This window comes from Periplaneta americana, chromosome 11 (assembly GCF_040183065.1).
Source record: "Periplaneta americana isolate PAMFEO1 chromosome 11, P.americana_PAMFEO1_priV1, whole genome shotgun sequence".
Classification (NCBI taxonomy): Eukaryota; Metazoa; Arthropoda; class Insecta; order Blattodea; family Blattidae; genus Periplaneta; species Periplaneta americana.
In genome coordinates, this window is record NC_091127.1 from 68,581,803 (window position 1) to 68,607,428 (window position 25,626).

The following is a 25,626-nucleotide window of genomic DNA, read 5'->3' on the forward strand; positions in this document are numbered from 1 at the left end:
TTCGCTCATAAGCCATTAACATATTGTTTTTACGTTGTGCTCATTACAAACAATACAGCAGAACTAAAGCAGAACACACCGCCATGACACAACAGTGCAGGATGTTATTCGTCTGCTAATTCCCGCCCTATACAAGAACCAATCAGATTCACTGATGGCGGCTGATGGAGACTGCCACCACCTCTGCAAGGGAGAATGGTCTGCACAAGAGGGAAACAAATTACGAAATATAAAGAATACTGTTCGAGTTTGGGATTCGTCTACAAGAGCGTCGCGACACGAGGAGGTTTTACTCACCCGGTTGAGGATTGGCCATTGTCATCTGACACACGGTCATCTCCTACGTGGCGAACCTCAGCCGGAGTGTGATATGTGCCATGTTCCACTTACGGTGGAACACTTTTTATTGCGTTGCAGGAAATATAACCATGCACGGAGGCACTATGGAATTCGGCCGACATTACGTGACGCTCTTGGAAATGATTTTAATTGTACAAATGCAGTTCTGAGATTTTTATCAAATACAGGTTTGGATAAGGTGATTTAGTTTTTATTGATCCGTTTTACTTATCCTCCGGACCCTTTACATCCGGAGGTTACATTTGTTGTTTTATATTTGATTTTACATTGTTGACATTTCGGACTTTATACATCCGAATATTTTATAAAATTTTATGGTTTTAAAATATGATTCACAAGTTATCTCTGGTGGCCTTAGTTTTATTGTTTCATTTGTTCGTTTTGAATACCACCTAGTGTGGTAGAATTGCTCACTTTTATGATTCTGTAGAAATCACCTTATGTATACTGCATTTGTGTGCCTCGTTTTATTGTGACAACGCTGTTTAGTTCTTTTAGCACTCTGATTATTATATTATTTATTATGTCTTTGTTATATTCAGAATTTTAGATAAGGGTGCAAATAGCCATAGTAGCTGACGCGCCCTTCTTAAACCCTACTACTGCTACCTCTGCAAGTTGATGGCACCTTTGCGACACCGGTGGAGCATCAATGACTTCATCGGTGGAATTCGGAACACCGTGATGCCATCGGATTGCTCAACGGTGAGATTCGGAATAAGCTCATTGCTTTCAATAGACTTCCCGCAAGCTGCAGGAAGTGTGTTTACGTCTGTTTATTCCTGTATTAGTAGACCGAGGCCAGTGTAATCCTGCAGCCCGCAGCGCCACTTGTACTGTTCCTGCGTTCGTATAGCGTCATCGAAATAGTTCACATTACCCCCGCAGCTCCACTCGAGTAATACCTGTGTGTATCAGTCAGTGAACAAGAAGAATAATACTCATGTATGAAATAACTAGACCGCCGGAGTGCGGGCCCTAATACAGCGATTACAGTTGACTATGCATATGGGTATAGAGTATGACGTAAGTCTCTCTTGCCTTTCGCCGTACTCTTCCGTGCATCGAATCCGAAACATTCAGAGTTTGTTTAGCTGTCATACTGAAGAGTTGCGTATGTGAAATGACACATATTACAATGCCTAAAACAACTCGCTCACGAAGTGCGATACTAAATAATTTAATGGAACAATTCGGACGCGGTTTATTTAGCCTAATGAGATAATGTTATATGTGCCCTGTGTAATTTCAGATTATTACGAACTAAGAAGCACTATTTTGAAAGACACTGTAAAGCACACAAGAAAAATGTTGAACGCAATTCAAACAAGAACCAATCGAGTTAAAATAGTCGGTCACAATATTCAATATAGATTTATGTGACAAGTTGGTACACACAAATAGGGTAAACTAGGGTCTGTTGGATAGTCGGGCATGTTGAACACTCCGTACTTTAACGTGTTACCACGCCACTTGTGGACACCACATTCTACTAGAAGTCAATGACGGAAGTAGTCACGAGTAGGGCTACTTCCGTCATTGACTTCTAGTAGAATGTGGTGTCCACAAGTGGCGTGGTAACACGTTAAAGTACGGAGTGTTCAACATGCCCGACTATCCAACAGACCCTAGTTTACCCTATTCCATTCAGAACTTTGGACAACCCCTACTTTAGATCATTTCTGGAAAAATACACAAATCAACATATTCCAGGAGAAGCAACAATACGTAAAGAATATTTACCAATTTCGTACCAGAATACGATTGCCAAAATTCGAGAAAGCCTGAACGATCAGAAAATATTTGGGTTTTAGTTAATGAGTCTACAGACGTAAGTGGTAGATATGTGGCAAATGTGATGGTCGCTATACTTTCCGAGAACTGTGTAGGGAAAAAATTTGTGCTAACTTCAGAGAAATTGGCAAAGGTAAAGCATGCAACTATTGTCCAAGTTTTTTTATAAGGCGATGCGCCTTTTATGACCGGAAGGGATTAAATATGATCAGTACTTCTTTTCGTCACTGATGCAGCTCCATATATTATTAAGGCAGCAAAACAACAAAGAGCGGTATTCCAACTTGGTGCTTTTAACCTGCCTGTAGCACGGACTGCATAGAGTTGCTGAAGCTATTCGTGCTTTATATAGCGATGTGAACTGTTTTATAGCGTCTGTGAAAAAAAGAAAATATTTCTCAAAGCCCCTTCAAAAATATTAAAATTTCGAGAAATTGCACCCAATAGCCCCTTTCCACCTCAACCCTTAGTTACAAGATGAGGTACCCAGCTTGAACCTGCCGTATATTTCGCAAAACATTACAGTAAAGTAAAATTAATTATTCATGCATTAGATGGCGAAGATTAACCTGCCATTACAACAGCAAAATCCCTTATTTCAGAAAATATGCACCGAATTCTACAATTCATAAAGACCAATTATGGAAACTTGCCCCAAGTTATAACTCAACTGGAAACGTCTGGTCTACAAATGTCCTGGTATATTAAATTAATTAAGAAAGTATCGGAAACAAGAAACAAGGTACCCCAAGGACTGTATCCTGGTAAGGTAAATGACAAATTACATAGTGTAATAAAAAAAATATTGGTTTTGCAGTGTTGAACAGTTCGGTGAAAAAACAGGACAAAAACCTAAATGACAATGTGAACCTTGTCACGTACTCTCCATTAACCTCATGTGATGTCTAAAGAAGATTTTCGCAGTACAAACACATTCTAACTGATAAAAACAGAAGTTTCTCCTTTGACAATCTACGTATGTAGGCCTACATAGTTGTACATTGTAATTCCTTATTATAAAGAAAAAGATTCCGTCGACATCACATCAATTAGATAAGTACGAAATGTATGAATATTTTATGTATGCAATTCATAAACTCAGGACTGTACGTCTGAAGCACGCACAGTGAGTTGCTTACCTGAGAGTTCATTACACTCGCCACGGAACGCTCCAGTCATACATAACTTGACGGTAAAGGGCCCTCACTCCCGCTGTTTAGAAATAACACTTGAATGTAATAACCAGGCTTCGGCCTAGGGATACAGACTAACCAGTATGAGGTTTAGAGTACACGGAGTATAGCTGACGTCATGACCCGTGTGCAGTCACCCGACTGCAACAACACAGGTGGGTCCGTAATGTGCATTACCGTTGTGTGTAGGCCTATTGCTGCTTGGCTGCGGTACGTGTAACAGGCTTCGGCGTAGGGACACCTGATTGAAGGGTACAACTCACGTTAATACTTTAATTGTAGACATTTATTGCCTACACAAGGAATGTACTGTATATACTGCATCCGTACAGGGTGAAATATATTTTGTGCCGTACTGTGACGGACTGTTTGCATGTTGAGACACGAAGTAACGGGGCACTTCATCCCCCACTACACTCGACCAAGTGAACACTATCGTTCGTGCGTTCTGAACGTCATGCGTTTCTGTGCCCAGGACCGAAGCCTGGTAATAATAATAACTAAATATTTATATAAAGGCAATTTATGTGTAATAAAATATAATTTTATCAGAGATTGACAAAACTGAAATATTTTCATCGGTCAGTCACTTTATTTCCGGAAACAACCACATTTGGTCCGCACATCCTATCAAAAAAACCATTCGAGTTAAGATAAAGATACATTTACTGAAATGCAGTAAAGCCATTGTTTTTCTGAACCAACGAGTCTGGGGTGCGAGGCCCGCCTCTCACAAATCCTGACTACACGGGAGATAGTGAGTGGTTTCTATAACTGCGAGGTTTTCAGACCTCACATCTCGCAGTAACAGAAACCACTCACTACCTCTCGTGTAGGCCGGATGTGTGCGAGGCGGGCCTCTCACCTCGCATTTCGCATGCGTCGGTTCAGAAAAACCGAGGCTTTAAATAGCATAATATCAAGAGATGCGCAACAAATGTAATGATATATTTTTTTTTGTTTTAGATGGATGGATTTTTTCATCAATATTATACATACAGATGTACTACACTGTCAGAATTTGCTCTTTAATCCAATGCAAGGGTCTTTTGACCGTACGTGCTTTACAAAACCAGTTTCACTCCCCTCACATATGATTAAATCCAACCACTCTAAAAAACACAGATTAACAAGAAAATGGTGCAAACAAAACATATTATATCATATATCCTAAGCTAACATACGTACAAACAGATACAAATGTGTATAATTCAAAAGTTATCATTATCCCTTCGTCAGTTCGCATCACAATCTTCAACAGCTGATTTTCTAAGCTGTTTCACCTTCAAGAAGAACAATCCTGTAATTTTTTCGCATTCTCTATTCCCCATGAGGTCAAGACATGCAAGCGAACCCCTATTCCGACTAGCATCGAGGGTGGTAGATATTTTCTCCGGATTTGTTCTGTTTTTTTTTTCACAATGGGCTAAAATGTGTGTCTGGGAGTCCTTTTCTACACATAAGTTAATGAAATAAAATTAATTCTACAAAGTATTCATGTTGATATTTTTAAGTCCCACAGTTAATATAGAGGGTGTTTAAAAAATACGGGGCATAATTTCAGGTATGTATTTCCGACATGTAGACAATCAAAATAGTTCATTACAACATGTGTCCGGAAATGCTTCATTTCCGAGTTATGGCCTTCACAACATTGAAATTCACCGGAACGTTTTTCTTTCCGCAGGTCGTTGCCGTCAAATGAGACATTAAGAGGGCACTCTAACAGTTCATTCCGAGGCGAAGGTTACATTCAGTGTTGTGTAGGCGTTAGACTGTGCGACATGTATTCAAATCAAGAGCTGGCAGAGATGCACTTAATGTACGGTAAGGCGGACGGCAATGCTGCGCTGGCTCGTCGTTTGTACCAGGAGAGGTACCCACAGCTACAATGTCCAGATCGGAAGACATTTGTACGTTTCCATTACCGTCTGTGCGAGTATGGAAAATTTAACTCTCCTGGTTTGGGAAGGGGACGACCAAAATCTACAACTCCAGAAGTACAGGAGGAGATTCTGGAGGCTGTGAACATGACTCCTTCTATCAGCACACGAAGGGTAGCGTTGCAAGTCAATGTTCCTCATACGACTGTCTGGAGACTCTTGAAAGAGTATCAATTGTATCCTTATCATTTACAACGTGTACAGGCCCTGTCACCAACAGATTACCCTGCACGAGTTAGGTTCTGTCAGTGGTTCTTGCAGCAGTGTGGTGTAAATCAATCCGAACTTTCCTGCCTTAGTATTATTTACAGATGAAGCACAGTTCACACGAGATGGCATAACAAATTTCCACAATCAGCATGTATGGGCGTATGAAAACCCACGTGCAACTGTTCCATCTCATCACCAGGTGCGGTTCTCCCTCAATATGTGGGCCGGTATCATTTGTGATCGATTAGTTGGACCCTATGTACTTGTAAACAGACTTACGGCACAGGCGTACACAAACTTCCTGGAAAACACCATACCTGATGTTTTAGAAGACACTCCACTGATCAATCGTCAACACATTCACTTCTTGCATGATGGCGCTCCTGCACACTTCAGTCGTACGGCTCGCCAGTACTTGGATCGAAGGTTTCCTGATCGATGGACAGGTAGAGGTGGCCCAATTGCTTGGCCTCCACGCTCACCTGATCTGAACCCTCTCGATTTCTACTTGTGGGGCCATTTAAAATCATTGGATTATTCGTCTCCGGTGTATTCAAGCAGGAGGTGGACATTTTGAACATCTTCTGTAATGACAACGACCTGCGGAAAGAAAAACATTCCGATGAATTTCAATGTTTTAAAGGCCATAACTCGGAAATGAAGCATTTCCGGACACATGTTGTAATGAACTATTTTGATTGTCTACATGTGGGAAATACATACCTGAAATTATGCCCCGTATTTTTTAAACACCCTGTATGTAGGAGTTGTAATATTTTATAGACGTGGATACTTAAATTATAATAAGCTTCACAGAAATATCTAACTAAATATACTTACTACACTAAATATTCATTTATAGCATAGCCTTACATAATTAACAGAGTCATGGGAAAAGCAACGGAGTCTGTTTTCTGTAGATCGCTATTTTGTATTATTTCATCAACAGTAATCTCACTAGCGGTTTTGATTTATCTAGGGAAAATCAAAACTCGAGTGCGATTTAATTGACTATTACACGATTAGAAGAAAGTATATGAAGATTAGAAGAAATAAAGTAGGCCTACTCTAATACAATAAAATAGGTACTGACTTACTAAAATTCTGTTTCACTAATATTAGCTTCACCGAAACGTTTGACCGCAGCCGCCATTTTCAGTTGACTGTCTATGCGGTAAACAAATGACGATCGCAAAGCATGTTTTATAGTACCGTAAAGAATTTGCAGTTTGAAATGTTTGCAAAGAAAGAAAAAAATGGTAGGGAGATGATAATAAAGAAGAAAGAATATGAAGATTAGAAGAAATAAAGTATTCTAATACAATAAAATAGATATTAATTGACTTACTAAAGTTCTATTTCACTAACGTTCTCTAGACCAAAACGTTTGAACGGAGCCTTCATTTTCAGTCGACTATCTATGCGAGAAACAAATGATGATCGAAAAGCATGTTTTCTAGTATCGGTATCTTAAAGAATTTGCAGTTTGAAATGTTGACAAACAAAGAAGAAATCTTAGAGAAGTGAAAAAACAAGCAAATGGTAGGCAAGTGATAAAATTGTACGATAAGGAGACATGATTGGTTGAAACACGTCCTTTTGTACCGTTTTATTGGTGAAAAGTAGTATGACATTGTAAAAGTGTGATAGTCACATGAAAACTCTTGAATCTTGTAATTCTATATCATACGCATAATTCCCGGAAATGGACAGACGGAGTAAGAAACGAAGCTGTGTTGGAAAGAGTGGATGAAGAAAGAATAATGCTGAAACTCATCAGAAAGAGGAAAAGGAATTGGTTGGGTGACTGGTAGTGAAGAAACTATCTACTGAAAGATGCACTGGAAGGAATGGTGAACGGGAGAAAAGTTCTGGGCAGAAGAATATATCAGATGATAGACGACATTAAGATATATGGATCATATGCGGAGACAAAGAGAAAGGCAGAAAATAGGAAGGACTGAGAATGCTAGGTTTTCAGTGAAAGACTTGCCTTTGGGCAGAATGCTGTGAATGAATGAATGAATTCCCGGATTAATTGATTCGTGGGTACTAAATATGAACAGACTCCATACAGAAATCTATTCTATATCTCTCTACAATGACGTACATCATGCAAACTACTTTCTTCGACATGAGGAATGCTGAAAATGCGTATTACTTAGAAAATATCTAAACCGTTACTTTTCAGCAACAAAATACTTTGTCTTCATGCTTCTGTAATAAGAAAGCAGAAAGGAAGGAAACAAGGACGTGCAGTAGTGGATAAGATATCGGGTGAGTGTAACAATAGCACTGTATCGATAACCATACGGAATTCACAGAAATGTACAACTAGGAAACTCCTGAAGATGGACAGTAGCTTTCCTGGAAGAGAGATAGCAATAGCAAGAACTACAAGAAAAGAAAACACGCATTCCCCATGAAAAATTTCTAGACATGAGCAATTGTAAGCAAGAGTGTCCTAAGTAACTATTATGTCAACAAACAACACAGAACTTATAGGAGAGAGTTGGAAAAAACAGGATAATTGGACAGGACGGAGTACCTCCGTGGTTTTGGTGGGTGGTGCTATTCACGGGTAACAACTAAAATAGTTGACAAATTGTACAATGACCTGTGGCAATCAGTTTGAAGCTACATCTTGTTCTATGTTGGTCGTTGCGAATTATTCTTTTAGAAAGACGTTTTAACCATTTTTTGCGTACAGTTTTTCGTGATATGAATGTGATTCGTGCATGTCACTGACAAACACCACAAAATTATAAGTACACCATTTCAATTTACCTTTATTTCTGTATTTAAGCAACTGATAATTTCATTTCTAACTTTCTTTGTTAACTTGCGGCAGGTTCATTTTCTCAAACGTGCGCAGTTAGACGAAACGAGGTACTGCAAATGTCTGACAAAACCGGATACCCTGTTTTGCCCAACTATTTAAATTTCTACCTTTATTTATGGCACTCTCTTTTTTCCATGTCCTAAACAACTCGAAACAGTTCATAATATTTAACGAATGATTCCAGTCACAATAAAAGCTTATGAGTGTCTAAACAAAAATATAGAAGACCTACTTCGCAGCAGGCTTGTGGTCGGATGGGATATACTTTATACCTTGACCAAAACTACTACCGACTTGACAGCTTACAGAGAAGAGGGAGCAGTGTTGCCATGTTGCCCATCTTTCGTGTAAGCGAGCGCGCTGCCAATAGAGTGCAGTAATGAACGGCTAACATGAACACGTAATTTCTAACCAATTTGTTGAACACTAGGCACTAAAATTGGTGTACATTATTATTTTTATTAGTCTATTATTATAAGTGGTGGTGGTGGTGGTGGTGGTGGTGGTGGTAGTCTTCAAAATAATACCGTTAGAAAAACGTCAAAAGGACTGTAAACTGTAAAAACAGGTTTAAATCTAATACGAAGCCTTTACTTTTATGAGTGCCGGTATTACTCAATGTAATATTGTTAGAAAGGCGTTGAAAATATTGTTAACTGTAAAAATATTTATGATTACAAATCTACACGGCCTTTTTCTTTTCCAATATTAATAACTCTGCTCTTATCAATTTTAACACAAGCAGCAGTTCTCATTACGACTTGCGCCAAAGGTAAAAGGGGCCCGCCATTATCTTTTTCCTTCTCAAAATACTCTCTTACGTTACACACCATCTCTTGCGCTTGACTCTTTAAAGGGGCACCTTGTCCAATATTCTTAGTTCTCCGCCTGCCTTTCCTTCCTTCCGACATTGCGCAAGTTTAGATACTCTCGCAGAAACTATAAAACACATACTATTCACACACTCCATCAATAAAAACAAAGATAATTATAGTCTAATATAATTTAAACACAGTAATTATAGATACACTAAAACAATAATACAACTAAATAATATTTTTAATTCACACAAAGCACGCGCCAACCAGCCAAATGAAAATCATTCTAGGCACTGTATTCACCACTAAGCCGTGGTATTCACGTGCAATTTGTAAACATTGACAAGGCAACACTATCCCATTACCATCGTTATCCGTCTCTCGTGATTCGTTGGTTTGAATGGTTGCCATGGTAAGATGCTGAAGGAGCCATTTGTCAGGTCGGAAGTAGTTTTGGACAGACCATAAGGCAAGCAAGAAATTTTCTACCGCAATCAACTCTGGAAGCGAGAGTGAGAAAAAAATGGAATGTCTGGGGAGAAGGCATCGGAGAAATGTGGGCCTGTGCGTAAACGAACGTGGTGTGGTGATTTGATTAGTATGTAAATTAACATTAATGTTCAATGTCCACTTTGATATACATGCCTTTCCTGCATAGAAATAATGAAAGGGATAAATTTTTTACCATAGACTTAGTTTATCATTTATTCCCCCCCCCCCCAACGGATATTTGAAAACCACCTCACGTAGAAAGAACCACTATAAACACTTGGAGATTAGGAAAGACTGCAGTTTTGACATCGTCACCATAAAAGAACCAACTTATGGAAAATGAATTAGACCTAAAGAGGAAAAAGGAAAAGCAGATTTTAAGATTCTTTCAGAGAGTTTTAAAGAAATCAGAAAAATCGGTAGGAAGTCGTTCCCGATCGAAAGAAAAGAAGAAAGGGATTCGAGCTCTGACGATGAAGACGAGACTTCCTGCCTTTACTGTGATTAACTTTACTCCAAATCAGCATCTAACGAAGGATGGATTCGGTGTTGTCAATGTAAAAACTGAGCCGATGAACAGTCCAGTAGTGCACAATAAAATTTAATATTAGTTTGTGACTGTCATAATTGAAATGATTTATTATTTATCCTTTAATAGTGCTTTTGAAGACGCATGCAACAACTGTGTTTTGATGGTCATTGATGGTAGTTGTAGTTGAAAGATTAAGAAAAGTTAGTACACTTCAGTGAACTAGGTTGCACCATTATAAAGGGACATCATTTTATTTTTACTTCAATTTTTATTCTACCTGAGTTTTTGAATGTACTTCACTCCCACCCCTTCTACTAGTAAACTTCCAACTGTTCACGACACAGAGCCGAGGGCGCGTAAGGAGTACTGAGTTAGGAGTATAGTACGTTCCAGAAATATGTTCGCGTTCTCCAGTGACGAAAGAGCTTTCAATATTGAATCATATGTTCGCACAGGTACTGTCGTCCGTTTGCCTACGTCGCATCCCGGTTTTCCCCACCTGCTTCTGTTCCCCCAATGTAAAGTATAGTAGCTGGGCTGTTTTAGCTCTTTTCTGAATACATTAATTTCTGTTAGGAATTGGACGTCTACGTAATATTATAAAAGTGTTTAAAATAACTTAAATAAAAGGGCCTCGTTAAGTAATTAACTATCATGTGATTCACACCCCTTTCTACGACCCTGCGACAAAACAATTTGAACGGACAGTAGATAGCATTTCTGAGTACGGTAATTTTATCTTTTCGGATCGGGCAGAGGTCAAGATTGAATTTACAGTACGTAAGGTACGTAATCTGTTATAGAGTAGGTACAGAATTATTTCAACATGAGTTAGGCCTACTCGTACGAAGGACGAAACTGGTAATTGCAATTAGGTATAGTGTGATAATATGCACAAAAGAACTGAAGCCTGTATCGAAATGAACGGCCACCATTTTAAAAAATGTGTTTAAATATCCATATTATGATTACTTTCCAATTTAACTTCATTCTCTATATTGTACGCTAATGTGCTGTAAAGTACAATATACATTGCATAATTAATACGTCCGAATGGATAGCTCAGTTGGTGAGTAAAAACACTAAGTGTTAATACAGTACTGTATTTTGACTAAACAAAAGCCTAATGAAAATTATCAAACTCAAAAATTGTGATATTTCCTAGTTTACATAATTGGATGAACTACTTTTCTTCCCTCCTATACCTAGTAAAGTGATTTGTATTTTAAGCTAGTAGCATCGAACTCCAGTCGTGGAAGGGGTAGCAAACGGTGTTTCCTGTTTCAATCGTTAATAGAAAGGTATAGCCAGATTAATATTAAAAATATTAGTAAAAATAAAATGATGTCCCTGTACAATAAATTAGAACCGTATAAATCGAATGTAAACGAACATTCAACTCGTTGAACTGTTTCCTTTATGTATGTATGTATTTTATTTACATTGCAAATGGGTAAATAAATACCCGGTGCCAGTGGTAACTAATTACACTCAATAATGAGAATTAATAATAAAACAATTAATAATAATAATTAATGCTAATAATAATAATAATAATTATTATTAATGCTAATAATAATAATAATAATAAAAAGTAATGATAATAAATAATAATATAATAAAATTAACAAGGAGCATCCTAAATTAAATGAAGCATCATCACTTAAAATAACATTTGAAGTAAACCTAATCTGTATTTTAACCCTAAGTTCGAACTAAAACCCACGAATATGATATGTTCATACATGCACAAGTACATTTCAGCACTATACTGATTTCCCTGTCAACTCACTGACTGCACTGTTACCACGACACATTTCACTGATACTATCCTGATTTCACTAACACTTCAAAAACATTCCACTCTTCAAATATTTTGCTTAATATGTCAGTTTAGAGAACTGTTTACATTTTATTGCTATTTAACACTCCTTTATCATTGTTACTTAGGCTCTTTGTTATGATTCTTTCACGCCTTGAATTTATAACATGTACCAATTTTGTTTCCATCATTTAAAATTTGTGAAAATATTGACATTTATTACTATTTTATCACTATTGGAAATGTTGTATCATTTTTTAAAAATCAATCTCAACGTGAATGTCAGACAGTATTTTTGTGCTATTCATGTTGCTACTTGTGTCTTTTATTCCCTGTAAGTCCTAAATTAAAATCTTGATAGGTTCACATCACTTATAAAACAGAAACAGGCAATTTTAAATTGATATAATTATCTACCCTGTTTTATCCTACCGGTTGGACAAAACGGGGCGATTTGACACTTTTGGAAAAAGATATTACTCGTATTTATCAAAAACTATTACCATTTAATAAATCATAATTATTGTAGGTTGAGATCGACAACTGATTAATATGAAAAAGTAAAAAAAAATAATAATAATAATAATTTTAACCAAATAGGAGGCTTGCTGTAGTCCATCAAGTGTATGGTACCCTGTTTTATCTAACTTTCCTTCATTCACTTTTCGAAAAAAAATCGCATGTTGCTTGAAAAGAATACTGAAATCTATGTTGTAGTATAATGATAGCGTATTGAAATGCATATTTCGAAAACAAGGATTCGATTCACGACATGCACATGGAGATTTATTTTTCATCTAGAATTGAAAGCACTAAAAATATCCGCACATTTGACGACAATAACATTGGTAGAATTGGCCTGCGTAGCATTCCTGAATCCGACGCTGACACATGGACCATTCTTCCTGGGATCTGCAGGTAATAATCCATCTTATACTGAAGAGTCCAAACCTAAAGTCCCAAACCCCTAGAACTTAGATCAGTATTGGAAACTTGTTTTACTCCCCAGGCATAGCCCAAGCCTAAATCTACTATTATAAATGGTAGATGAAATAAGGGGGAAATGAAGAGTTGTATTAGTGTTACTAATATTAGTACTTTCAGCAATGATATTAAGAGTTTCTGTTACTAAGAAGTTATTTTTATGCCTTATTTCATTGGTTTAGTTTGTTTTAAGTTGAATTTATTATTTTTCTCTTTGATATGTCATTTCTACTTTACTGCTATCAACGTTTCAGAAATTATTTTACGAGGGCTAGTTGTGGTAATAATATTAAAAATATTGATAATTATAGTAATACTAATAATAATAATAATGATAATAATAATACAACTTAGGTACCTGAGTACCAAGATGAGAAACTGAAAGTTTCCGACGTATTGATATTACAGGATTAAAGCTTGGAGAAACTAAAGAAGACTTGCAGAATTGGGCGCCAATTGTGACGTTATGTCACTCATCGGAATACGTCACTCATCCCTTCCTTCCACACCCGCGTCATTGACTTGGTAGGAGAGGGGATTTGTATTCAGTATCTATGTTATATGATTGCATACGGGACACAGTGACGTCATTCAAAGCCGGTGGACTGTGGACTGGGAACCAACGCTTTCCCAAGCTTTCCACCCCTCACTCGCCAGTTCTGCATCCCTGAACTAAAGTAATATTCTAGACCCGCGTCAGAGGAGGAGGTTAATAAGAGAATAGGTTAATTTATGAACCGGCTATCCCTTATTACAAAACATCATATAAGCTCAGCGTAATAGAAGTCATCAGTTTAATGATGGTTACAAGAAGTACCATAATAAAACAATTCGTGTCATTCTGTCATAGAGTCCCTTCAACAATAAAGGCCATTTCTATGCTAGCTTCGAAGGGTTCCTTACGGACTTTACGGCGACACTTGTACTTAAATTCAACAATTGAATTTTCTTATTTTATTTTATTCTATTTTTATCTTTTCCTTTTTCTTTTACTGTAAATTTTGAGTGTTTCAAATTGTAAGTCATACAATTTACTGTAATTTTTAAATTAAGGTAAACCATGTTTTTCTGAGACATTAAATGTCACACTTGAAATGTTACTGTATAACAAACACACTTTGTCTTTGATAAACTCATCAAGTTGAGGAAGATTATATTAAAATAAAAATAATTACATAACAATATCCTTTTTTGCAAATATTAAGACGATTTGAAGATATAATATTATGTCTAATATTTTTTTAAAATTTTGGTGTCCATAGATATCTTAACTAGATATTATCTATATACAAATATACACAAACGGAGTAATTAGAAATGAGGTACTGTAATTTGAAACATAATTTTTAAGTTCTGTGGTTTATGACGAGTCGCATTATTTTCATGGACTGCCTTAACCGTTATATCTTGGAACATATTTTGAGACTTAACGCTGGACGATCTCATATCAAGCGGAGGCTCGTACACCACTTTCTAGCGTACGTGCTCATGCAGTTATTTAGCCAACAGGTGACTATGTACAGATAGTCGCGTAGGACATATTATAGCAACGACCTCAGGAAGGGAGGAGACAGAATTTCTCTTCCGTAAATGACAGAAATGGAACAAGCGTTGTGGTCGGAATATTAATGATACAAGCTCTCACTGGCACATAAGAGCGCGCCAAGTTCTTTAGAACTCGTAATTTTACTAATTTTAAAAACAAAAGAAATTTATCGTTACACGTCGATTACGTCAGTTATTTCCTTCAGGAATTAGATGCAATTGGCACTACGGTAAAATAATCGGTGTCATCGCTCAAATTTGATATTATCAACATTAAGAAACATAGAACTTCTATCACGGAGCGACACAATTTTTAGCTATGGAACTTAAAAGACTGTACCGAATCAATTTGTAAAACACTGTTCACCATACATGGATTGGTTACAAATTTTTTGGTGTTTTGCCTCACAGTTCGTCAAACAGAAGATACATACTCTTCAATTTATCGCGGAAATTACACGTTTTAGCACTGACAACTTCTTTTTAAATCCTACTTTTTCAGTCACACATTTTGAGTTGGCGAATATTAATGCTTGTTGCACAGCTTTTCCAAATACCGGGACATAATTTCACTTTTACTAAGATTTCTAATATTAACATGGCTGTACCTTTTGATTAACGGTTGAGAACTGGAAACACTGTTTGTTACCCTCTTCCACGACCTGAGTTTGATGGTACTAGCGTAGAATATAAACAAATCACTTTACTAGTTATAGGAGGAAAGAAAAGTAATGCATTCATTTACGTAAACTAGGAATTATCACGATTCTGAGTTTGATATAATTTTCGTTAGGTTTTTATTTAATCAAAATATACTACAGTTTTAACAATAAGTGTTACGAACTGAGCTATCAATGCGGACTTATTCATTATGCAGTGTAGATTATACTGTCTACAGTATATTAGCATACAATATAAAGAATACAGTCATTTAAATTTGAAAAATAATCAAATTATATAGCCTATAAGCCTATTTAAACAAATTGTTGAAAATAGTAGCTGTTCATTTCGATACAGGCTTCAGTTCTTCTTCTTCTTTTTTTTTTTTGCATATTATCGCACTATATTGTACCTAATTCGTATTTCCAGTTTCGTCCTTTGTACCTGAGAAAAATAATTCACGTAGAAATAATTCTATACCTACTCTATAACAGAATACCTTACGTACTGTAAATTCAATTCTGCTCAATCCCCCACAGGTAAATTTACTCCGTCCGTCTAAGTGGTTATGTCCTAAGGTGTAGAAAGGGAGGAAATCACATGACAGTTAATTATTTAACGAGGCTCTTTTATTTAAGTTATTTTAAAAAGTTGTATGATATTACGTAGCCTCCAATTCCTAACAGGAAATGTTTTCAGAAAAGAAGTAAGACAGCCCAGCAACTAGCCTTTACAGAGTGGACGGCAGAAGTGGGTGGAGGAAACGCGGACGTAAGCAAACGGACGCACAGTACGCCTACCTGTGCGAAAATATGATTCAATATTGAATGCACTTTATTTACTGGAAAACGCGACAATATTTCTGGAACGTGTTATATTCACTCACTCAGTACTGTTTACTGTGACAGGGTGGGAGTCAAGTACATTAAAAAGTCAAGTACAATAAAAATTGAAGTAAAAATAAAATGATATCCCTGATGTAACTACTACCGATTGCTTGTTCCCATTTACGCAGTCATTATGGAGAAACGTCGTATGCGAGAGGCATACTTAAATGTAGATGAACCTCGTATATGACACCAAATTCAGGAGGTAATGGTTCTGCCTTTCATTCCAATACAGGATCTGCGGTTGGAGTGGGATTTATTGTATGATACTTTTGAAGACATTATGGAGTTCGTCCAATATGTGGATACTACATACATAAATGGTAGGCCAGCAAGAGGAAGGAGGAGGGCTGTTCTCTCTAAGTTTCCACCTGAAATGTGGAATGTTTATGAATTAGTGTTAAATGGTCGCCAACGAACGAACAACGCAGATAGGGATTCCATTCTCAGTTTCAAAGATTAGTTATATCTCACCATGTAAATACAGTGTATGGCGATTTATAGAACATTTAAAAGAACAACAGAATGAAACGGAAGTATTGGTGACACAATTATTAGGTGGACATGAAAATATTAAACACTCACTGAGCAGAAAATACCTTCACAATCAACAACAAGTGGAAAAGAAGTACCTCGATACTTAGGAGCAATTTCTTTCCGCCTAAAATTGTATTCTGACCCACAACCCAAAGATGATCATTAACGTGAACTTTAATGAATTTCTTCAATGCCTTGTTATAACAATTCTGAATAAATTAACTGAAGTAATAATTTAAATACAATTACCGTAACACTTTTTAATCACTATTCATTACTAATATATTTTTATAAGTCTGAACATTTTACACAACTTCGTTCCAAGTGGACATTTTAGGCACTGGAACATATTCAGTTAAGGATTGGACCTTTTCAGATCTCGTCCATGATCAGTTTGGAAATTTTAATTTTGGACTTCATGTAATTGGATATTTTCTGAGCTTCGTCATTTTACATAAATGGACGTTACCACATTATGGACATTTTCGTAATATGGACATTTCTGTATTGGACTATGTAACTTCTAACCATATGAAACATATCTTTTGTTGTCCACTGGTCACCCCCATAATTTACATAATGCAACTAACTGTCCATTTAAATATTTGTGGTTCGAATTAATTTATACAGATTTACATTATTATGCACAAACACACTCAATTTCGTCACGATGCTGTACTGCTGTCACAAAAATGAAAAAGTATCGGAAGCTAAAGTTGAATTACTTCGCAACGCAGTTACACGAAAAAAAAAATGACGCCAAACTAATTCTTGTTGAAATTAAATATATATAATAGTACCAATGAAAATGTTCAGGTTATAATATATTTATCAATATTATTAGCTAGAATTAAGGTCATGGGACCTTAACTTCCAATCAATCAGAAATTAAAATCACATAACAATTGAGGGGTGCTCTACAATGACAAGGTATGCACACATACCTCGGTATAGTCCCCATATTTAAAGTATCAAAATAATAAATTCAATAACGAGATTTTTTTATGAATAATGCAAACTATCAATAATTGTAATTAAAAAACGCAAATTTGCAAAGACCTTCCCGTATACATCTTGATTGCACAACTTTTAACACTATATCACACGGAATATGTATTAAGTTATGTCTTTGTCGTGTTAAATTTTATTGTACCTGGTTAACATGTTTCAGCAACCAAATCAGGAACCGGGGCTGGATTGTTTGGCAATGGTACCAGACTTTCTTTTAGCCTAGGTCAATACGCCACTATCTTTCAGGCTGAGGTCTTTGCTATCTTAGCCAGTGTAAGGGAAAGTATTAGGAGGGGCTATTCAGGTAGACTCATCCTTATACTTTCTTATAGCCAGGCGGCACTAAAGGCGATTGAATCGCCTTTGGTTAAGTCGAAACTGGTACTGGAGTGCCGGAATACCCTCATGACACTGGCAAACACTAACTCGGTTCATCTGAGGTGGGTACCAGGACATGCAGGGATTCACGGAGACGAGAGGGCGGATGAGGCTGCTAAAGATGGAGCTGAGACCCCATTTATAGGACCAGAACCTGTGTTGGGACTATCTTCAAGAACAATTAAGCAGGTCATCAGGGATTGGGCTCACAGACGACATATTAGTTACTGGAACTCAATTAAGGGCTGTAATCACAGCAAGGCCCTTATCAAAGGTCTTGCAAGGACAAAATGGAATGAGCTGCTGAGACTTAGCAAAAAGCAGCTCTCTTGGGCAACAGGATTTCTTACAGGACACTGTGCCCTGAAGAAAAACTTATACAGGATGGGACTTATTACTGACCCACTGTGTATAAGATGTTCACAAGGAGATGAGTCAGTAACTCATCTGCTGTGCGTTTGTAATGCGCTTGCGCAACAAAGATCTCTCTTTTTTGGGAGTCACTTTCCAAAACTTGAAGAGATCTCAAAGGTCCCAGTCCAAAGTTTGATACAGTTCATCAAGAACTTGAAACTTTTGGACTGAAAAGGATGAAAGACGGGGATGCGCCATAGATCTTATAGGTCGCAGTGCTTGGGCCGGAAGGAAAACCCCTGTTAAATCTAATCTAATCTAACATGTTTCAGCAGGAAAAATACGAAATATATAGACACACAAAAACACATCCAAATGAAATTCTCAACACACAACTCAATTTCAGAACACACACTCTTTGACTCCACATTACACCACACAAACACACCCCCCAGGAAACAAAGGGCGACAAGACCAGCTCCAATCAGTTCTGAAGATGGCCCATAACAGGCTGAAACTTGTTAACCAGGTACGGTAAAACTTAACACGAGAAAGACATATAATACATATTTCGGCCTTTCCTTTGTTGACGAAAACAATGCTTCTTTTACTTACTGCAAAACACCCACTTCTTACACGTACCTTCTTATTACAGAGCAACCCTCAATTACAGTGGCTAATTCATTGCTTAAAAATAGGGCTACATCTTATAATAGTTATTTTAAATAATGCAACATATAGGCTAATGTTATAGTATCGGAAACTCAACTTTCAAGAAGGCTCCGCTAGGTAGCTTTGATCAAGGTCAAATAATTTTGAATTTATAGAAACATAAATTTGGATAATATTTTAGTAAATGTGGAAAAGTAAACTTATTGAAGACAGAAAATGCATGTATTTACAAAATAGATATTTACTGAGCTATCTTTAAAATAATACAACCTCAGTATAATTGCATAAACTCCAAGATACATTTCGTAAAATTTTGCTTTCAGTTTTGACATTTTGACACATTGCAAGAGAGTAAATATATTTACGGAACATATAGTACCTAATAATAAATTTTCTGGATATACATCATTTTTTAGATAATTTATTTACTATTACTTACAGTGCAGCCAAAGAGTAGAGGTCTGTGTTTTATTTTAAGGTTCCACATGTCTTGCATGTCATTCATATTAAATACAGAGTAATATTCTGGAGTTTAAAAATGTTCTTAAACTGACATACTGACTCCCATGAAAACTTTTAACTCTTAGCTTTACGTATTAAATAGTCCTAACTGATCCACCGACGATTAACCGCCAGAAAATTTATCGGTACGACTAAGTACATTACCACCGTCAACAACACTGCCGACACCACCTGCGTCACCAATGTAGCAACCACAACCACAACCATCAAACAACCTCACTCCACTTGGACCGAAACACGTGGTGTATTGGTTAGCACCTTTGCATCACATCGGTCTGCACCGAGGTGAATTATACGGAACTGACAATTCTGACTGGGAATTGCGCAACTTCATGCTAAATAGCTTGTAGGTGGTTTCATACGTCCCCATGATAAAGCGGAGTGAGGTAAAATTGACCAGAAATTGTATTAGTTAAATTTTGAAAACCTTTATGAAGAAACTATTTACGAATTTTCGTACATGTTTTATCAATAACTTTCGTGCTGTCTCCTGATTAAATTATATGATATTTAAAATTATATTTATGCCATTTTATTATGAAGTTACTCGGTTAATAACATTCTTTATTTTACTTTCCTTTCTCTTCCTAGAAAAATGCTTAGGAATGACTGGGATTGCGGTAAGTGCATAAACAATTGTTATGTACAAAGTTTGCAGTTGTTCAAAGTACGGTACATTACTTTAAAGTAGGAAGATGAGGTAAAACTATTTTAAATGGCATTCCATGAAATAAACGGATTGCTAAGATATTATGTATATTACAGCTGTTCTTAAACTTTGACTTCAAAGACCCATGTCATATTATTTGCATTTTGCCACATACATAATACATCAATTTTATCCTTTTGCTTAGTACAAGGTAAGAAAACACTTCCATGTATACAAGCTGTTTATTTTTTAATATGAAAATTATTACAAACTGAAGTTTAGTCTACAAACTTAGTAAAAGAATAGGCTTTTTTTCAATAATGAAAAAGTGATTGTAATTTTTAAAACTGAAATTAAAATTATTTCTTATTTGTAATTGCTTTATGTGTCACTAGATGAGCAATATCAGGATAAATGTTTGAAACATATATTAATAAATTTTATGTTTCTGTATATTCAACTGTATTACTTGAAGCAAGTAAAGCGATAGGTTTGGAAGTAAATCCCGAAAAGACAAAGTGTATGATTATGTCTCGTGACCAGAATATTGTACGAAATGGAAATGTAAAAATTGGAGATTTATCCTTCGTAGAGGTGGAAAAATTCAAATATATTGGAGCAACAGTAACAAATATAAATGATACTCTGGAGGAAATTAAACGCAGAATAAATATGGGAAATGCATGTTATTCTTCGGTTGACAAGCTGTCAAAAAATCTGAAAGTTAGAATTTCTAAAACCGTTATATTACCGGTTGTTCTGTATAGTTGTGAAACTTCGACTCTTACTTTGAGAGAGGAACATAGGTTAAGGGTGTTTGAGAATAAGGTTCTTAGGAAAAAATATGGGGCTAAGAGGGATGAAGTTACAGGAGAGTGGAGAAAGTTACACGACGCAGAACTTCACGCATTGTATTCTTCACCTGACATAATTAGGAACATTAAATCTAGACGTTTGATATGGACAGGGCATGTAGCACGTATGGGCGAATCCAAAAATGCATAAAGAGTGTTAGTTGGGAGGCCGGAGGGAAAAAGACCTTTGGGGAGGCCGAGACGTAGATGGGAAGATAATATTAATATGGATTTGAGGGAGATGGAATATGATGATATAGAATGTATTAATGTTGCACAGGATAGGGACCGATGTCGGGCTTATGTGAGGGTGGCAATGAACCTTCGGGTTCCTTAAAAGCCATTTGTAAGTTTATCCAACGGACTTCGATACTCATTTTTCATGTATACAAGGTTATACAAATTATTTTCGCACAAATATATTGATCACAAGGGAAATAATTATCCTGATAGATATTTCAGCGACATATGTGTAGGCCTATAATATTCTCTACTCACAATCAAGAACCTGAAATGCTATTCTCCTTGAAAGCAAGTTTCGTAGAAACACCGCACAATAATTCCTCAAATTTATCTTGGTAAAAAGAAGTCGATGTTTTGTATTTCTTGTCAACGAAATGCATCTCTTACTCAGTCATTTTTTGATTTGAGGGAAAAGAAATATCTGAAAATTCGTCCAGATTTTTTAGATGCAGAACAAAATTATTACGTCTGATTGACTTTTTGACTGATATGTACAGTACATCTATTATCACGCATTGCATCTTACTTGATATGTGTCAGAGGAAGAACAATTGTTTGCGTCTGAAATCTGATTTGTGTAACATGTAGCTAATCGGCGATGTACGCGATGGAGGGGGAAAGGAACTGGCCACTCTACCTCAGTCTCTCCTGACTTAGTTACCTCATAAGTGATGCCTTACTGATATCACTTGTGAGGTTCAGACCTGTCTTAGAACAGCTGATTAAACAACAACAATATTATCATAATTGTAGGAGACAATGTATCCTCAGAAATTGCTAAGAATTCGAATAGTGTCGGGAAAACCTCAAAAACAATATTTTAAAATCGATTTACCCGCAAATAAAAATGTTATTAGTGCTTTTACTTTTTCCGGAATTTAAAAAAATGTATGAAAAGAAATATTCCTTTTAGGTTTAGAAAAAAAAAAACAATATTTTCACTCTGAAACTATCGTTCTACGTCACAAGACGTTACTGCAGCAACTCTGAAATATGATACATTTTTTATTAGTAGAGAAATGCGCAGTTTTCAAAATTAATTAACAATTTCATTGGACAAATTATTTGAGCCGCCTTGATCATTACGCTTTTATAAAACTCTCCTTTGTTGGAAGGCTTAAGAGAACGAGCTATTTCGTTCGCCACTAGATAGCTGGCTTCCTTACATTTATGCCATCTTTCTCTTCATGACTATGTTTTAAGGCTGATTTCAGTTCTTAGAGTTTAATAGGTCTTTTCATTACTACACTAGCACGTAATATTCAATCAGTTTCTCGATGTTATTATTATTATTATTATTATTATTACTGCTGCTACCGATAAAGCCATCAGTATTCTTATTAGTATTGCTATTATTATTATTGTTATTATTATTAAATTAATAACTAGTAAATAACTGATAGGTAATAATCATCAAAAGATTAAAAAAAATTTAAATGGAGATATAGCGTAGTAATTATTTTATCATTCAAGGGAAGATGTAGGCCTATATATTGAGACACGTATGTAAGAATTATGGTAACACTTGCTGATAAATAATATAATAATAATAATAATAGTAATAATAATAATAATAGTAATAATAATAATAGTAATAATAATAAGAATAATACCTGTTATGTCTGTGTATTCAGGGTAATTAATGTCCTGTAAGAGATAGATAGTGAGGTTTAAAAAGGGCGCGTCAGCTACATGGCTATTTGCGTCCTTGCAATATTCTGTAATGTCGCTCCTATATACTACTACTATTACTAATTGAACCGTTGTTGAGCAAAGCAACATGTTACATTTTCTCCGACAGAATAGCGAATAAATTCCTCTTTCCATTCTGTACGAAACCTTCTGTTCCTGCTCGTAGGGACAGAGGGTTTGTACAGCGACATTCTTCGGACACTGCTTATCTTTAGTACGTGAGCGAGACAGAGAGCAATGTACAGGAAACTCCCCTTACCAGTATGAATGTCTTTGATTACACGATGTAATCACGATACCCAGTTTGGTCACCTCTGGTATAGACCAATAAAATTATTATTTTTTTTTAGAATCTTCCTGAACGCATTAAACAGCTTTTATTTTTTGTCGGTTTCTGTAGAGGGTTATAAAGAAGCAGACTGTCTATTTGATTTAATTCCCCAGTAATTTACTGTGGCGGGCACAGGTTTGCGCAGCACATAATATTGTCTAGGCGTCTCTGTATGCTTTACTCCAATTAAAGCGACAGTTTGCATTTGCGGCGATCCTGAGGTTCGGGTCACGTTGTAATAAATTTTGTACGTGGTTTTAATCTTACTGACCGCAGATTATACACAGAGCTGATGCAAGAATTAATCTCCTTGCTCGAATGGCACGTTTCCTGTGCGGTCCGCCTCTGTGGTCAAAGACAATTTTCTGAAACAATCTGATGGCTGACGTCTGTTCTTTGATGTTTGTACCCAATTCTACATTCTGTGCATACCTGATAATATTTCCTCATCAGAATATAAATTTCAATAAAGAGAGATTAACAAGAAAACTATATCGTCGGACATTTCATGGAAATTCCGACATCACTGAAAAATGCCACGGACGGGAAAAAAATAGTAGTCTGAAAGGACCGTGTATCCTAAAGCGGTTTTACTGAAATAACTTCATATATGCTGAGTAGAGATGAGCAAGGATCGAGGAAGAAAGACTAACAGCGCCCGCAAAGCCGAAAACCCGCACGACAATGTTCTGTACGTCGCGTCGTTGACGTAAATACTGCCTGTGAGTGTTTCGAGACGCCGAGATTGATCACTCCCGAAGTCCCGAATGTCAAGCAGCTTTGAATCGTCATAGTAGTTTATATCTGACAACTTTTATCTACTTAGCCAACTGCTATAGGCTATATGTATAAACAACCAAGTAGCATATTTGATACATCATCTCTACCTTTCAGTGTATAATAATCCGTTTCCCAATCTTCATTTAATTACTAGGCCCTTATTGAAAGGCTAGGAATTTTCTTTTTATATGTTTGATATGATATGATATATTTATTATAGTTAACAGACAAAAAGAAAAAGAAAAAAAATATACATGCATGTAATCATTGAGGCCTTACATTACATACTTCATAATTTACATATATATATATATATATATATTATCATGTTACCAGTTTCCATTTCAGATGCACGCTGGACTATGTCACCTATGTTTGCTAGCTCTTTTACCCTTGTGTGTGGGATTTTGTCTAATTTCTAGATATTTTACATTCCATCTTCCCCTGGCAGATTTGGAGATATTCCTTCTGGATTTCGGTCAGATTCCAAATTTGGCATTCGTAAAATAAAGTTAGGATAATATAGATTCAAGTGCTTCGAAATTTATCCTGCGGTTCAAATTCTTGTCTAACAGAATTCGTTGAACGACCAGAATGCTTTCAATGCTAGGGCTATTTGTCTTTTGGGTTCTTTGTCCATGTTGGTTTGTACGCTAACTTTGATCCATTTTATTATTTTTCACTTCAGTGTGCCCTTAATCCTGAAATACCACCGCCACGTAATAAGAACTAAAGGTCGATGTCTCAAAGAGATTTTTAGACCAGTTGTTCCCAAAGTGGTGGTCGCGACCCCCTGGGGAGTCGTGTAAAGAGCTGAGCGGGTAGCGAGATGGTTTAATAAATTCAACAAAAACACCTTATTAACTTACATTTATTTTCTATTTATAAATACAAACATAAACAACGTCGAAAAGAAATGTCAATAAATGTTTCAGTATTTATGAAGCAGAAAATAAATGCAATAAATATGCATTTTTTTTTTTCAGAAAGTAGCTTCTGAAATCTGGACTCTATTTCTTTTATCCACACACAGTGATATTTCTCCTTTTGTTCTGATGACAATCATAGACTAAAAACTTATTTTGTATAAATACAAGGTTACAATATTATAATAGTACATTATGCAACGAGCCTATAATGAAGGTAATTAAGAAGTGAGTATGGATATTTATGAAACGAGCGCAAGCGATATTATTAATTTTAATTGTATCTCACCTTCAGCAATATTCCGTATGTTGTGAGATGTGCGCAGACGCGAAAGTATTGATTTTTTTCCGAGGAACAGATATCCACATTGACCATGCTAGGCCATAAGAACCTACAGAGATAACATTGAAATTAAATTAGACATTGAAAAACGAGATGACAAATTGAATTTATTTGAATATTATTTACAATTAACGCTAATTATTATAGTAACAGAACATAACCTTCTGCGACAGTATTGGATTTCCAGCCTCCGTGACTTTTCGCTAATTTTCTTTCGATTGCATATCCGGGAATAATCGATACTTGCGGTTT